The following is a 16,020-nucleotide window of genomic DNA, read 5'->3' as shown; positions in this document are numbered from 1 at the left end:
CTCTTAGTATTCAACACACTCATAAGAGAATTTTATTATTCTTGAATACCTAGCATATTAGGATTTTAAGCAAATTACCATGCTATTAAGACTCTCAAAATAATCTAAGTGAAGCATGAGAGTTTATCTATTTATTCAAAATAAAACTACCACCATGCTCTAAAAGATATAAGTGAAGCACTAGAGCAAATGACAAACTACTCCGAAAGATATAAGTGAAGATCAATGAGTAGTTGAATAGTTATGCAACTATGTGAAGACTCTCTAACATTTAAGGATTTCAGATCTTGGTATTTTATTCAAACAGCAAGCAAAGCAAAATGACATTCTAGGAATGGCAAACATCATGTGAGGAAGCAAAAACTTAGGATCAACCAAAACTAACCGATAGTTGTTGAAGAAGAAAGGTGGGATGCCAACCGGGGCCTCCCCAAGCTTAGATGCTTGAGACTTCTTGAAATATTATCTTGGGGTGCCTTGGGCATCCCCAAGCTTGAGATTTTTTGTCTCCTTAATTCCTCTCATATCACGGTCTCCCTAAATCTCAAAAGCTTCATCCACACAAAACTCGACAAGGACTCGTGAGATAAGTTAGTATAAACCATTGCAAAAACCTTATCATACTCTACTGTAGCAAATCACTAAAATTATTATTCAACATTGAATACTAAATGCCTCTGCATATTTAGTAGTCCTACCCTCAAATAGAATCATTAAAGAAGCAAACATATGCAAACAATGCAAAAACAACAGCAATCGGCCTAAACAGGATAGTCTGTAAAGAATGCAGAAACATCCATACTTCCCTAGCTCCAAAAATTATGAAAGAAAATTCCCACTGTAGTAAATTTATCAGAGCTTAATATGCAGAAGGTTTCAACATTTTATCACATTCTTACTTTTCTAGGGAATTATTGCAACAGCGGTAAACTTTCTGTTTTCAAACAGCAACATGTATACTTGTAACATAGGCATGGTAAAGGCTATCAATGCCACTTTTATTGAAATAAAAGATGCAATACATTGTTCTAAATAACATCAAGCAAATGCAAACAAAATAAATTTACGCTCCAAGCAAAACACATATCATGTGGTGAATAAAAATATTGCTCCAAGTAAAGTTATCGATGGAAGTGGACGAAAGAAGGGATGCCTTCCAGGGCATCCCCAAGCTTAGGCTCTTGGATATCCTTTAATATTACCTTGGGGAGCCTTGGGCATCCCCAAGCTTAGGCTCTTGCAACTCCTTATTCCATAGTCCATCGAATCTTTACCCAAAACATGAAAACTTCACAACACAAAACTTAACAGAAAACTCATAAGCTCCGTTAGCGAAAGAAAACAAAACACCACTTCAAGGTACTGTAATGAACTCATTCTTTATTTATATTGGTGTTAACCCTACTGTATTCCAACTTATCTATGGTTTATAAACTATTTTACTAGCCATAGATTCATCAAAATAAGTAAACAACACATGAAAAACAGAATCTGTCAAAAACAGAACAGTCTGTAGTAATCTGGATCAAACGTATACTTCTGGAACTCATAAAATTCTCAAATAAATTGCTGGACCTGAGGAATTTATATATTAATCATCTTAAGAAATAATTAACTAAATATCGCTCTCCAAATAAAAATGGCAGCAATTCTCGTGAGCGCTAAAGTTTCTGTTTTTTACAGCATGATCAACAAGACATTCCCAAAGTCTTCTCAAAGGTTCTACTTGGCACAAACACTAATTAAAAGCATAAAACCACATCTAAGCAGAGGCTATATGAATTATTTATTACTAAAAAGGAACAAGAAGCAAGGAATAAAAATAAAGTTGGGTTGCCTCCCAACAAGCGCTATCGTTTAACGCCCCTAGCTAGGCATGATGATTTCAATGATGCTCACATAAAGGGTAAGAATTGAAACATAAAGAGAGCATCATGAAGAATATGACTAACACATTTAAGTCTAACCCACTTCCTATGCATAGGGATTTTGTGAGCAAACAACTTTTGGGAACAATAATCAACTAGCATAGGAGGGCAAAACAAGCATAACTTCAAAACTTTAAGCACATAGAGAGGAAACTTGATATTATTGCAACTCCTAAAAGCATATATTCCTCCCTCATAATAATTTCCAGTAGCATCATAAATGAATTCAACAATATAACCAGCACCTAAAGCATTCTTTTCATGATCTACAAGTATAGAAAATTTACTACTCTCCACATAGGCAAAATTCTTCTCATTCAGAATAGTGGGAGTATCATAGGAAACTTGAATACTATAGATCGTTTCCACATTAAAAGAGTAATGTTCAGAAAATGGGTAACCATAATCATGACAAGTTTTATAAATATAATCATTACTACTTTTATAGCATATGTATCATCACAATAATTATCATAAGTAGGAGGCATGCTATCATCTTCATTAAGCGTAGCATCCCCAAGCTTGGGACAAACATTAATTGCAGCAAATATATTCTCAAAAACATCATCTTCATCAAACATAGCATCCCCAAGCTTGGGCCTTTTCATATCATAAGCATAATCACTTTCATCATCAATAGTATGGATAGCACCAATAGTATAGCAATTATCATATTCTTCCAAGCAAGTGCCAAAAAGATTTTCAAGATCATAAGAAGTATCATTATCTTCCACAATTATATTTTCATGAGGCACAATAGTAATAGGAGCAGCATTATTTGGGGGAGATATCTTTTTACCTCTCTTTCCTTTTCTTTTCTTCTTATTCACCACATCATGTGTGGGTTCAATCCTCTTTTTGGAGCCCCTTATTAATGAGATTGGTTGAATAGGAGGCTCCTCCTCGTTACCTGATTCATCATAAGAAATAATAGGAGGATATTGGGAAGTCTCTTCCCTTTCATTAGTATTCTCTTCATCTTCTATTTGTTTTCTTTTCTTTATGTAATTGGCAATATAAGGATTTTCAATGCAATTCACCACACAATACATATAAATCTTCTCTAGATCAAAACCAAGAAGTTTATCGAGATTAAATTTTGGAATACCCTCAGTTATACGTTTCATTTCTTCATAACCCAAGAGCAAACTAAGTTCATTATGATGTGCAAGGGAAATCAAGTCATCACAATTTTTGGACACGATACGGTCATGAAACAATTTGCATTTGATATTTAAATGACCATGTTCATTGTAAAGTTCGCAAGTATGGGTAAGATATCTTAAATTTTCAGCACATTCATCTAGCTCTTCTTGCAACAATTTGGTTTCTAAGTACTTATGCCCCTTGCAATATCTATCTTCCCTATTTGGTGTGTACTTACAAACATGCACTCCACAAAAATTGACATGTTTATAGGAGGCATTTTCATCATAACTAGTGCAATCATCATTAGCATCATGGGTATTCAAAGAATTCATACTAACAACATTGCAATCATGCTCATCATTCAAAGATTTAGTGCCAAACATTTTATAGATTTTTCTTCTAGTACTTGAGCACAATTTTCCTTTCCATCATACTCACGAAAGATATTAAAAAGGTGAAGCATAGGAGTTTCACTCAATTCCATTATTTTTTGTAGTTTTCTTTTATAAACTAAACTAGTGCTAAAACAAGAAACAAAAAGATTCGATTGCAAGATCTAAAGATATACCTTCAAGCACTCACCTCCCCGGAAACGGCGTCAGAAAAGAGCTTGATGTCTACTACACAACCTTCTTCTTGTAGACGTAGTTGGGCCTCCAAGTGCAGAGGTTTGTAGGACAGTAGCAAATTTCCCTCAAGTGGATGACCTAAGGTTTATCAATCCGTAGGAGGCGTAGGATGAAGATGGTCTCTCTCAAGCAACCCTGCAACCAAATAACAAAGAGTCTCTTGTGTCCCCAACACACCCAATACAATGGTAAATTGTATAGGTGCACTAGTTTGGCGAAGAGATGGTGATACAAGTGGTATATGGATAGTAGATAAAGGTATTTGTAATCTGAAATAATAAAAACAGCAAGGTAGCAAGTGATAAAAGTGAGCGTAAACGGTATTGCAATGATAGGAAATAAGGCCTAGGGTTCATACTTTCGCTAGTGTAAGTTCCCTCAACAATACTAACATAATTTGATCACATAACTATCCCTCAACATGCAACAAAGAGTCACTCCAAAGTCACTAATAGTGGAGAACAAACGAAGAGACTATGGTAGGGTACAAAACCACCTCAAAGTTATTCTTTCCAATCAATCCGTTGGGCTATTCCTATAAGTGTCACAAACAGCCCTAGAGTTCGTACTAGAATAACACCTTAAGACACAAATCAACCAAAACCCTAATGTCACCTAGATACTCCAATGTCACCTCAAGTATCCGTGGGTATGATTATACGATATGCGTCACACAATCTCAGATTCATCTATTCAACCAACACAAAGGACCTCAAAGAGTGCCCCAAAGTTCTACCGGAGAATTATGAAGAAAACGTGTGCCAACCCCTATGCATAGGTTCATGGGCGGAACCCGCAAGTTGATCACCAAAACATACATCAAGTGAATCATGTGGTATCCCATTGTCACCACAGATACGCACGGCAAGACATACATCAAGTGTTCTCAAATCTTTAAAGACTCAATCCGATAAGATAACTTCAAAGGGGAAACTCGATTCATTATAAGAGAGTAGAGGGGGGAAGAAACATCATAGGATCCAAATATAATAGCAAAGCTCGCGATACATCAAGATCGTATCATCTCAAGAACACGAGAGAGAGAGAGATCAAACACATAGCTACTGGTACATACCCTCAACCCCGAGGGAGAACTACTCCCTCCTCGTCATGGAGAGCACGGGGATGATGAAGATGGCCACCGGAGAAGGATTGCCCCCTCCGGCAGGGTGCCAGAACGGGTCTAGATTGGCTTTCGGTGGCTACAGAGGCTTCTGGCGGCAGAACTCCTGATCTAATCTCTGTTCTGGAAGTTTTAGGATACGTGGGTATATATGGGTGCAGGGAGTACGTCAGGGGAGCCACGAGGGCCCCACGAGGTAGGGGGCGCGCCCTAGGGGGGTGGGTGCCCCCCCCCACCCTCGTGGCTTCCTTGTTCCTTCCTTGACGTGGGTTCCAAGTCCATCGGGTGGCTTTCGTTCCAAAAATAACTTCTCTAGTTGATTTCGTTCCGTTTCGACTCCGTCTGATATTCCTTTTCTTCGAAACACTGAAATAGGCATAAAACAGCAAATCTGGGTTGGGCCTCCGGTTAATAGATTATCCAAAAGTAATATAAAAGTGGATAATAAAGCCCAATATTGCCTAAAATAGTAGATAATATACTATGGAGCAATCAAAAATTATAGATACGTTGGAACGTATCACCTCGTGCCTCTGACCTCCTCCACGCACGCACACCGCCGCCACGGTCGTCGCTGCAGCCCCGCGCCTGGCTCCCCGGGCGGGTCCTGGCCATGAACCCCGCATCCCTGCGCCGCCTCGCGCTGGCCATGCCTCCTCACCACGCCCGCACATCGCCTCGGCCAGCGCCCGGGTTTGCCCCATCTGGCGCCCGTGGATGCGCCCGTTCGCCCGCATCGCTGCCCGCTAGCGCCGGCGCCCGCTAAGGCCCCCCTGCATAATGACACGAGGGCCCCACGCCCAGAGAACGAAAACAATTAAAAAATAAAATAAAAATATTAATTAACTTAATTAAAGAATTAATTAACTTAATTAATTAAAGAATTAATTAACTTGATTAATTTTCATTAATTAAACTAATCAATTAACTAAACTAATTAAATTGTTAGTTAATTAATTAATCTGTCAATGACAGTGGGGCCCACCTCCCTAATTAATCCTGATTAGATTAATTAATGTGTTTAATTAAAATGGGTCACTAACAGGTGGGACCCACCTGTCAGGTTGACCAGGTCAACTGCTGACGTCATGATGATGTCAGCAAACACTATTCTAGATAATGTTGATTTAAATAATTAAATAAATCCTAAAATTGATTTAAACCTTTTAAAGTTAATAGAAAATAAACCGTAGCTCAGATGGAAAACTTTGTACATGAAAGTTGCTCAGAACGACGAGACGAATCCGGATACGCAGCCCGTTCGTTCGCCACGCATCCCTAGCATAGCGAACACGCAACTTTCCCCCTCTGGTTCATTTGTCCGAAAATGCGAAACACCGGGGATATTTTCTCGGATGTTTCCCCCCTTCACCGGTAGCACCTCATACCGCGTTAGGACACCCCTAGCACCGATACTTGTCATGCCATGCATCGCTATGCATCTGTTTGCTTAATATTTATTGTTTCTTCCCCCTCTTCTCTCCGATAGACTACGAGACCGATGCCGCTACTGTAACGCCCCGAGACCGATGTGCCAGGTGTCCTCCAGTTATTCACTGTTGTTGCCATGTCAGTGCTTGCGTGTCATGCATTGCATATCATGTCCTCATGTGCATTTCATTTGCATACATGTTCATCTCATGCATCCGAGCATTTTCCCCGTTGTCCGTTTTGCAATCCGGCGCTCCTATGTCACCCGGTGTCCCTTTCTACCTCTTTTCGTGTGCGGGTGTTAAACGTTTTCGGATTGTACCAAGACTTGTTATGCGGCCTTGGTTTACTACCGGTAGACCGCCTGTCAAGTTTCGTGTCATTTGGACTTTGTTTGATACTCCAACGGTTAACCGAGGGACCGAAAAGGCCTCGTGTGTGTTGCAGACCAACACCCTTCCAAACGGGCCCAAAACCCACCTAAACCCCTTCCATCATCTAGAGCGTTCGATCACGATCGCGTGGCCGAAAACCGCACTCCATTTGGAGTCTCCTAGATCCCTCTACCTATAAATATGCCCTCCCCGTCCATTTTCGCGGACGAAACCCTAAAAATCCCTCCCCTCGCGCCGCCGGACGCGTCCTCACCGCGCCGGACAATGTCCAGCCACCGCCGCCACCTCGCTCCGCCCTATCCGGTGCCGCCACGTCATCCCGCCGACACTCCTCTCCACTCCGCCGCCGCCACGTGGGCGCCCCGCGCCCCGCGCCTCCCACCGGCCCGCGAGGCGCATGCCTGGCCCGCCCGGCCCGTTCCTACCGCGTCGCCGGCCCGCGGCTGCCTGCGCCCCCGCCGCCACATCTCCTCGCCGCTGGCAAGCCCTTTTGCCGTGCCTCGCCTGCACCGCTCCGTCCCGCCACCAGTGCGCCGCCTCCTCCTCACCCCGAGAAGCTCCGTCGCCGCCCCGCGAGGTCCGGCCGTGGGAGACCCGAGCCCGGCCGGATCCGCTGCCCGCCGACCTCGCCAGCGTCCCCGCGACCTCGCCGGAGAACCCTCGCCGCCCGAGCTTCTCCAGCCTCCCGGCGCCCCTTTCCCGGCCTCCTTCCCCAAGTCCGGCGCCAACCCCGGCGAGCATCGGGAACCGCCCCGATCCAGATCTGTTTTGAGGTTGACCCCGAAATTCTCCTAAGTCACTGAGATTTTTGCATTATGTGCCCATATTCATCGCATCATAACTCTGCATTCGTAGCTCCGATTCGTGCGTGTAGCATATCAAAATGTTCGTCTCGACGATTACATCATTTCATCTCATTGCATCATTTTCATTTGAGCTCATATTGATGCCCGAAATGCTATTGGAAGAGGGCTATGTGATGATTATGTCAGATCTATTTCAGCAAATGGCCTTTTGTCATTTTTGCCATGATTAATGTGTGCATGATATGATCCTGAGCTCTACATGTGTTTTGTTATATGCCATGCCATCTTTACAGGGGTGTATGCCATGTATTTTTATGATCTTTGTGGTGACTACCACAAGCATGCAAAGTAGCTTACTCAATGATGCTGATTTCAGGGACTTAGAATTTCACTAAGTCCTTGCCCTATCATTATTTTTATGCCATATGTTCATGTTGTTTCCTAGTGATCCGTGCCTCTTTTGAGGATGTTCAGTAAGGATGTTTTGTAGATTATGTTGTGCTCTATCCATCCATGTCTTTGTTTGCAATTATGGAGCACCCTAGCTTGAGTCAATCGAGCTCTACTTTTGCTATAAAATGTTCCTGGTAGATTGTTAACATGTTTAGCAATTTTGCCGAGCTTATTGTTGTTGATTCGTGCATGCTATGTTGTTGTTCTTGCCATGTCTAGCTTCTATGCCATGTCTTCTTGATGGGTGTATGCTTAGTTTGTCATGCAATGCCTCGTAGTGAGTGCATCGAGCTCGTAACATGCCTACTCGTTAACTGTTTTGCATGCTCCAGTTTTTCACCAAGTCTGAATCTGTTTATGTTTTTGCCATGTTCACATGCTTGCAATTGTATTTTCCGATCCCTTTTGACTCAAGGTCACTAAGGGACTTTTGTTAAGTGCTTTGAGTAGCTTCATGCCATGCCTTGCTTTGCCATTTTAAGTTCCTGTAGCATGTAGTTTTCATGCTCTAAAGATTGCTTCCTGATGATAAATTCCAGACTTGTGTTAATTTCACCAAGTCTGAAACCTGTTATCTTTTGCACTTTTGCCATGCTTGTTTGAACCTGTTAATGAGTGATTTAGCCGTAGCTCAGTGTTCATCTTTTGTCAAGCATCATGAGTGGATCCCTGCCATGTATTTTTTGTCATGTTTGAGTGCTGTAGCATATTTATCTTGATACTTTTAGTTGGTCACTTGCTGATTATCGCAGACCGGTGCCATATTTGTTTTACTTGCCATTTCCAAACTGTGCATCCGATTCCGGTGATCTTTATATCGATTTCAACCGAAATCAACTCACCTTTCCAGTGGCACTCTTGGATTTACAAGTTGAGGCCAAGTTCAATCATTCCTTTCCAAATCATGCATATGCATCACATACCGCATCCCGCATATCATGCCATGTTCATGTGTTGGTTGTTTACTATGTCGTGTGCTTCTTTCCGGTGTTGCCTCTTCGGGTTGGTTCTGATAAAGTCGCATTTGTGAGGAACCGTTCGACTACGTCCGTTTGTCTTCTTCATGGACTCGTTCTTCTTCCTTGCGGGATTTCAGGCAAGATGACCATACCCTTGAAATCACTTTATCTTTGCTTGCTAGTTGCTCGCTCTTTTGCTATGCCTATGCTGCGATACCTACCACTTGCTTATCATGCCTCCCATATTGTTAAACCAAGCCTCTAACCCACCTTGTCCTAGCAAACCGTTGTTTGGCTAAGTTACCGCTTTGCTCAGCCCCTCTTATAGCGTTGTTAGTTGCAGGTGAAGATTGGAGTTTGTTCCATGTTGGAACATGGATATTTTGTTGGGATATCACAATATCTCTTATTTAATTAATGCATCTATATACTTGGTAAAGGGTGGAAGGCTCGGACTTATGCCTGGTGTTTTGTTCCACTCTTGCCGCCCTAGTTTCCGTCATATCGGTGTTATGTTCCCGGATTTTGCGTTCCTTACACGGTTGGGTTATAATGGGAACCTCTTGACAGTTCGCCTTGAATAAAACTCCTCCAGCAAGGCCCAACATTGGTTTTACCATTTTCCACCTAGCCTTTTTCTTTCCCTTGGGTCGGCCGGCTCAAGGGTCATCTTTATTTAAACCCCCGGGCCAGTGCTCCTCTGAGTGTTGGTCCAACCTGTCAGCTGCCGGTGGCCACCAGGGGCAACTCTAGGCTGGCCTACCGAAACCTTGGACAATCTGGTGTGCCTTGAGAACAAGATATGTGCAGCTCCTATCGGGATTTGTCAGCACATTTGGGTGGCTTTGCTGGTCTTGTTTTACCATTGTCGAGGATGTCTTGTAACCGGGATGCCGAGTCTGATCGGATTGTCTTGGGAGAAGGAATATCCTTCATTGACCGTGAGAGCTTGTGATGGGCTAAGTTGGGACACCCCTGCAGGGATTTGAACTTTCGAAAGTCGTGCCCGCAGTTATGGGCAAATGGGAATTTGTTAATGTCCGGTTGTAGAAAACATGAAGTTGATCTTAATTAAAATACGTCAACCGCGTGTGTAACCGTGATGGTCTCTTCTCGGCGGAGTCCGGGAAAGTGAACACGGTGTTGGAGTTATGCGTGACGTAGGTTGTTCTAGGATCACTTCTTGATCATAGTTCATCGACCGTGCTTTTGCCTTCTCTTCTCGCTCTCTTTTGCGAATATGTTGGCCACCATATATGCTAGTCGCTTGCTGCAGCTCCACATCATACCTTTACCTTACCTATAAGCTTAAATAGTCTTGATCGCAAGGGTGTGAGATTGCTGAGTCCCCGTGACTCACAGATACTTCCAAAACCAGCTTGCAGGTGTCGATGTTGCCGTGCAAGTGCCGCAACCACGCTCAAGGAGGAGCTCTATGAAGATCTTGTCCTTTGTGTTGTTTCGTTTCAGCCGATCAGTAGTGGAGCCCAGTTGGGACGATCGGGGATCTGTGTAGCATTTGGGGTAGTCTTCTTTTATTTTGGGTTCCATAGTCGGACCTTGATTGTATCTGGATGATGTAATGCTTTATTCCCGTATTGTGTGAAGTGGCGATTGTAAGCCAACTATGTACCTCTTTCCCTTATGTATTACATGGATTGTGTGAAGATTACCTCACTTGCGACATTGCTTTCAATGCGGTTATGCCTCTAAGTTGTGCTTCGACACGTGGGAGATATAGCCGCATCGAGGGCGTTACAGCTACTACCCAGTACGACTACGGTGTTGACGACCCCTCTCTCTTGCCAGAGCAACCAGGCAAGCCCCCCCTTTGACCACCAGATATCGCCTATTCTTCTCTCTACTGCTTGCATTAGAGTAGTGTAGCATGTTACTGCTTTCTGTTAACTACAGTGTTCATAACTCACGCCGCCTGGAACACCTCAGCGTAATGGTGTGTCCGAACGTCATAACCGCACTTTATTGGATATGGTGCGATCTATGATGTCTCTTACCGATCTACCGCTGTCATTTTGGGGCTATGCTTTAGAGACTGCCGCATTCACTTTAAATAGGGCTCCGTCGAAATCCATTGATACGACACCGTATGAATTATGGTTTGGGAAGAAACCTAAGTTGTCGTTTCTAAAAGTTTGGGGATGCGATGCTTATGTCAAGAAACTTCAACCTGAAAAGCTCGAACCCAAGTCGGAAAAATGCGTCTTCATAGGATACCCTAAAGAAACTATTGGGTATACCTTCTACCTCAGATCCGAAGGCAAGATCTTTGTTGCCAAGAATGGATCCTTTCTAGAGAAAGAGTTTCTCTCAAAAGAAATAAGTGGGAGGAAAGTAGAACTTGATGAAGTATTACCTCTTGAACCGGAGAGTGGCACAGCTCAGGAAATTGTTCCTGAGGTGCCTGCACCGACTAGAGAGGAAGTTAATGATGATGATCATGAAACTTCAGATCAAGTTGCTACTGAGTTTGGTAGGTCCACAAGGACACGTTCCGCACCAGAGTGGTACGGCAACCCTGTCTTGGAAATCATGTTGTTAGAGAACGGTGAACCTTCGAACTATGAAGAAGCGATGGCGGGCCCAGATGTCGACAAATGGCTGGAAGCCATGAAATCCGAGATAGGATCCATGTATGAAAACGAAGTATGGACTTTGACTGACTTGCCCGATGATCGGCGAGCCATAGAAAATAAATGGATCTTTAAGAAGAAGACAGACGCGGATGGTAATGTAACCATCTATAAAGCTCGGCTTGTCGCTAAGGGTTATCGACAAGTTCAAGGGGTTGACTACAATGAGACTTTCTCACCCGTAGCGAAGCTGAAGTCCGTTCGAATCATGTTAGCAATTGTCGCATTCTATGATTATGAGATATGGCAAATGGACGTCAAAACGGCATTCCTTAATGGTTTCCTTAAGGAAGAATTGTATATGATGCAGCCGGAAGGTTTTGTCGATCCTAAGAATGCTGACAAGGTGTGCAAGCTCCAACGCTCGATCTATGGGCTGGTGCAAGCATCTCGGAGTTGGAACATTCGTTTTGATGAGATGATCAAAGCGTTTGGGTTTACGCAGACTTATGGAGAAGCCTGCATTTACAAGAAAGTAAGTGGGAGCTCTGTAGCATTTCTCATATTGTATGTGGATGACATATTGTTGATGGGAAATGATATAGAATTCTTGGAAAGCATAAAGGCCTACTTGAACAAGTGTTTTTCAATGAAGGATCTTGGAGAAGTTGCTTACATATTAGGCATCAAGATCTATAGAGATAGATCGAGACGCCTCATTGGTCTTTCACAGAGTACGTACCTTGACAAGATATTGAAGAAGTTCAATATGGATCAGTCAAAGAAGGGGTTCTTGCCTGTATTACAAGGTACGAGATTGAGCACGGCTCAATGCCCGACCACGGCAGAAGATAGAGAAAATATGAGTGTCGTCCCCTATGCCTTGGCCATAGGGTCTATCATGCATGCTATGCTGTGTACCAGACCTGATGTAAACCTTGCCGTAAGTTTGGTAGGAAGGTACCAAAGTAATCCCGGCATGGAACACTGGACAGCGGTCAAGAATATCTTGAAGTACCTGAAGAGGACTAAGGATATGTTTCTCGTTTATGGAGGTGACGAAGAGCTCGCCGTAAAGGGTTACGTCGATGCTAGCTTCAACACAGATCTGGATGACTCTAAGTCACAAACCGGATACGTGTATATTTTGAATGGTGGGGCAGTAAGCTGGTGCAGTTGCAAGCAAAGCGTTGTGGCGGGATCTACATGTGAAGCGGAGTACATGGCAGCCTTGGAGGCAGCACAAGAAGCAGTCTGGGTGAAGGAGTTCATTACCGACCTAGGAGTCATACCCAATGCGTCGGGCCCGATGACTCTCTTCTGTGACAACACTGGAGCTATTGCCCTTGCCAAGGAGCCCAGGTTTCACAGGAAGACCAGGCATATCAAGTGTCGCTTCAACTCCATTCGTGAAAGTGTTCAAAATGGAGACATAGATATTTGTAAAGTACATACGGATCTGAATGTGGCAGATCCGTTGACTAAACCTCTCCCTAGAGCAAAACATGATCAACACCAGAACTGCATGGGTGTTCGATTCATCACAATGTAACTAGACTATTGACTCTAGTGCAAGTGAGAGACTGTTGGAAATATGCCCTAGAGGCAATAATAAAATGGTTATTATTATATTTCTTTGATCATGATAATTTTCTATTATTCATGCTATAATTGTGTTATCCGGAAATCGTAATACATGTGTGAATACATAGACCACAACACGTCCCTAGTGAGCCTCTAGTTGACTAGCTCGTTGATCAAAAGGTAGTCATGGTTTCCTGACTATGGACATTGGATATCATTGATAACGGGATCACATCATTAGGAGAATGATGTGATGGACAAGACCCAATCCTAAGCATAGCTTAAAGATTGTGTAGTTCGTTTGCTACAACTTTTCTGAATGTCAAGTATCATTTCCTTAGACCATGAGATTGTGCAACTCCCGGATACTGTAGGAGTGCTTTGGGTGTACCAAACGTCACAACGTAACTGGGTGACTATAAAGGAGCACTACGGGTATCTCCGAAAGTGTCTGTTGGGTTGGCACGAATCGAGACTGGGATTTGTCACTCCATATGATGGAGAGGTATCTCTGGGCCCACTCAGTAATGCATCATCATAATGAGCTTAATGTGACCAAGTGGTTGATCACGGGATCATGCATTACGGTACGAGTAAAGTGACTTGCCGGTAACGAGATTGAACGAGGTATTGGGATACCGACGATCGAGTCTCGGGCAAGTAATGTATCGATTGACAAAGGGAATTGTATACAGGATTGATTGAATCCTTGACATCATGGTTCATCCGATGAAATCATCGAGGAGCATGTGGGAGCCAACATGGGTATCCAGACCCCGCTGTTGGTTATTGACCGGAGAGTCGTCTCGGTCATGTCTGCGTGTCTCCCGAACCTGTAGGGTCTACACACTTAGGTTCGATGACGCTAGGGTTGTTGAGATATTAGTATACGGTAACCCGAAAGTTGTTCGGAGTCCCGGATAAGATCCCGGACGTCACGAGGAGTTCCGGAATGGTCCGGAGGTGAAAATTTATATATAGGAAGTCAAGTTTCAGCCATCGGGAAAGTTTCGGGGGTAATCGGTATTGTACCGGGACCACCGGAAGGGTCCCGGGGGTCCACCGGGTGGGGCCACCTATCCCGGAGGGCCCCATGGGCTAAAGTGGGAGGGGAACCAGCCCCTAGTGGGCTGGTGCGCCCCCCTTGGGCCTCCCCCTGCGCCTAGGGTTGGAAACCCTAGGGGTGGGGGCTCCCCACTTGGCTTGGGGGGCACTCCACCCCCTTGGCCGCCGCCCCCTTGGAGATCCCATCTCCTAGGGCCGGCGCCCCCCCTAGGGGTCCTATATATAGTGGGGGGATGGAGGGCAGCCGCACCCTAGCCCCTGGCGCCTCCCTCTCCCTCCCGTGACACTCCTCCCTCTCCCTGAGCTTGGCGAAGCCCTGCCGAGATCACCGTTGCTTCCACCACCACGCCGTCATGCTGCTGGATCTCCATCAACCTCTCCTTCCCCCTTGCTGGATCAAGTTGGAGGAGACGTCTTCCCAACCGTACGTGTGTTGAACGCGGAGGTGTCGTCCGTTCGGCGCTAGGTCATCGGTGATTTGGATCACGACGAGTACGACTCCATCAACCCCGTTCTCTTGAACGCTTCCGCTCGCGATCTACAAGGGTATGCAGATGCACTCTCCTCTCCCTCGTTGCTAGATGACTCCATAGATTGATCTTGGTGATGCGTAGAAAATTTTAAAATTCTACTACGCTCCCCAACAAGCCCCCCCCTTTGATCACCAGATATCGCCTATTCTTCTCTCTATTGCTTGCATTAGAGTAGTGTAGCATGTTACTGCTTTCCGTTAATCCTATTCTGATGCATAGCCTGTCATTGTTGCTCCAACTATTGGTACCTTACCTGCAATCCTAAATGCTTAGTATAGGATGCTAGTTTATCATCGGTGGCCCTACATTCTTGTCTGTCTACCATGCTATACTATCGGGCCGTGATCACGTCGGGTGTTGATCACGGGTATATACTATACATATTACACATGATATATGTTGTGACTAAAGTCGGGTCAGCTCGTTGAGTACCCGCGGTTGATTCACGAATTGGGGGCTGGAAGGACATACTTTCCCGACGGCCCTCTGTGTGGATCTTTGTGGCGAAGCGATAGGGCAGGTTGAGACCACCTAGGAGAGAGGTGGGCCTGGCCCTGGTCGGCGTTCGTAGTTACTTCAAGGTAACACGTTTAACGAGATCTTGGTATTTGATCTAAGTCTGGCCACCGGCCTATACGCACTAACCAACTACGCGGGGACAGTTATGGGCACTCGACGTCGTGGTATCAGCCGAAGCCTTCGTGACGTCAGCGACTAAGTGGCGCGCGCCGGGTTGGACTGGAACGCCTGCCCTTGTATAAGGGAGGCTAGGTCTTCTCACCGGCCGCGTACGCAATGTACAGGTGTGCAATGGGCGATGGGCCCAGACCCCTGCACCATAGGATTTAGACCGGCGTGCTGACCTCTCTGTTGTGCCTAGGTAGGTGATAACCCACAAGTATAGGGGATCACAACAGTTTTTGATAAGTAAGAGTGTCGAACCCAACGAGGAGCTAAAGGTAGAACAAATATTCCCTCAAGTTCTATCGACCACCGATACAACTCTACGCACGCTTGACATTCGCTTTACCTAGAACAAGTATGAAACTAGAAGTACTTTGTAGGTGTTGTTGGATAGATTTGCAAGATAATAAAGAGTACATAAATAAAAAGTAGGGGCTGTTTAGATAAAGAAACAATAAAGTAAATATAGCGAGTGTGGAAAAGTGGTGGTAGGAGTTGCGAAATTGCCCCTAAGCAATTGACTACTTTACTAGACCGATAGCAAGTATTATGTGGGAGAGGCCACTGCTAGCATGTCATCCCTGACTTGGAATTCTACACTTATGATTGGAACTATTAGCAAGCATCCGCAACTACTAATGTTCATTAAGGTAAAACCCAACCATAGCATTAAGGTATATTGGTCCCCCT

This window comes from Triticum aestivum, chromosome 2A (genome assembly GCF_018294505.1).
Source record: "Triticum aestivum cultivar Chinese Spring chromosome 2A, IWGSC CS RefSeq v2.1, whole genome shotgun sequence".
Classification (NCBI taxonomy): Eukaryota; Viridiplantae; Streptophyta; class Magnoliopsida; order Poales; family Poaceae; genus Triticum; species Triticum aestivum.
Note: the sequence above shows the minus strand (reverse complement) of the source record.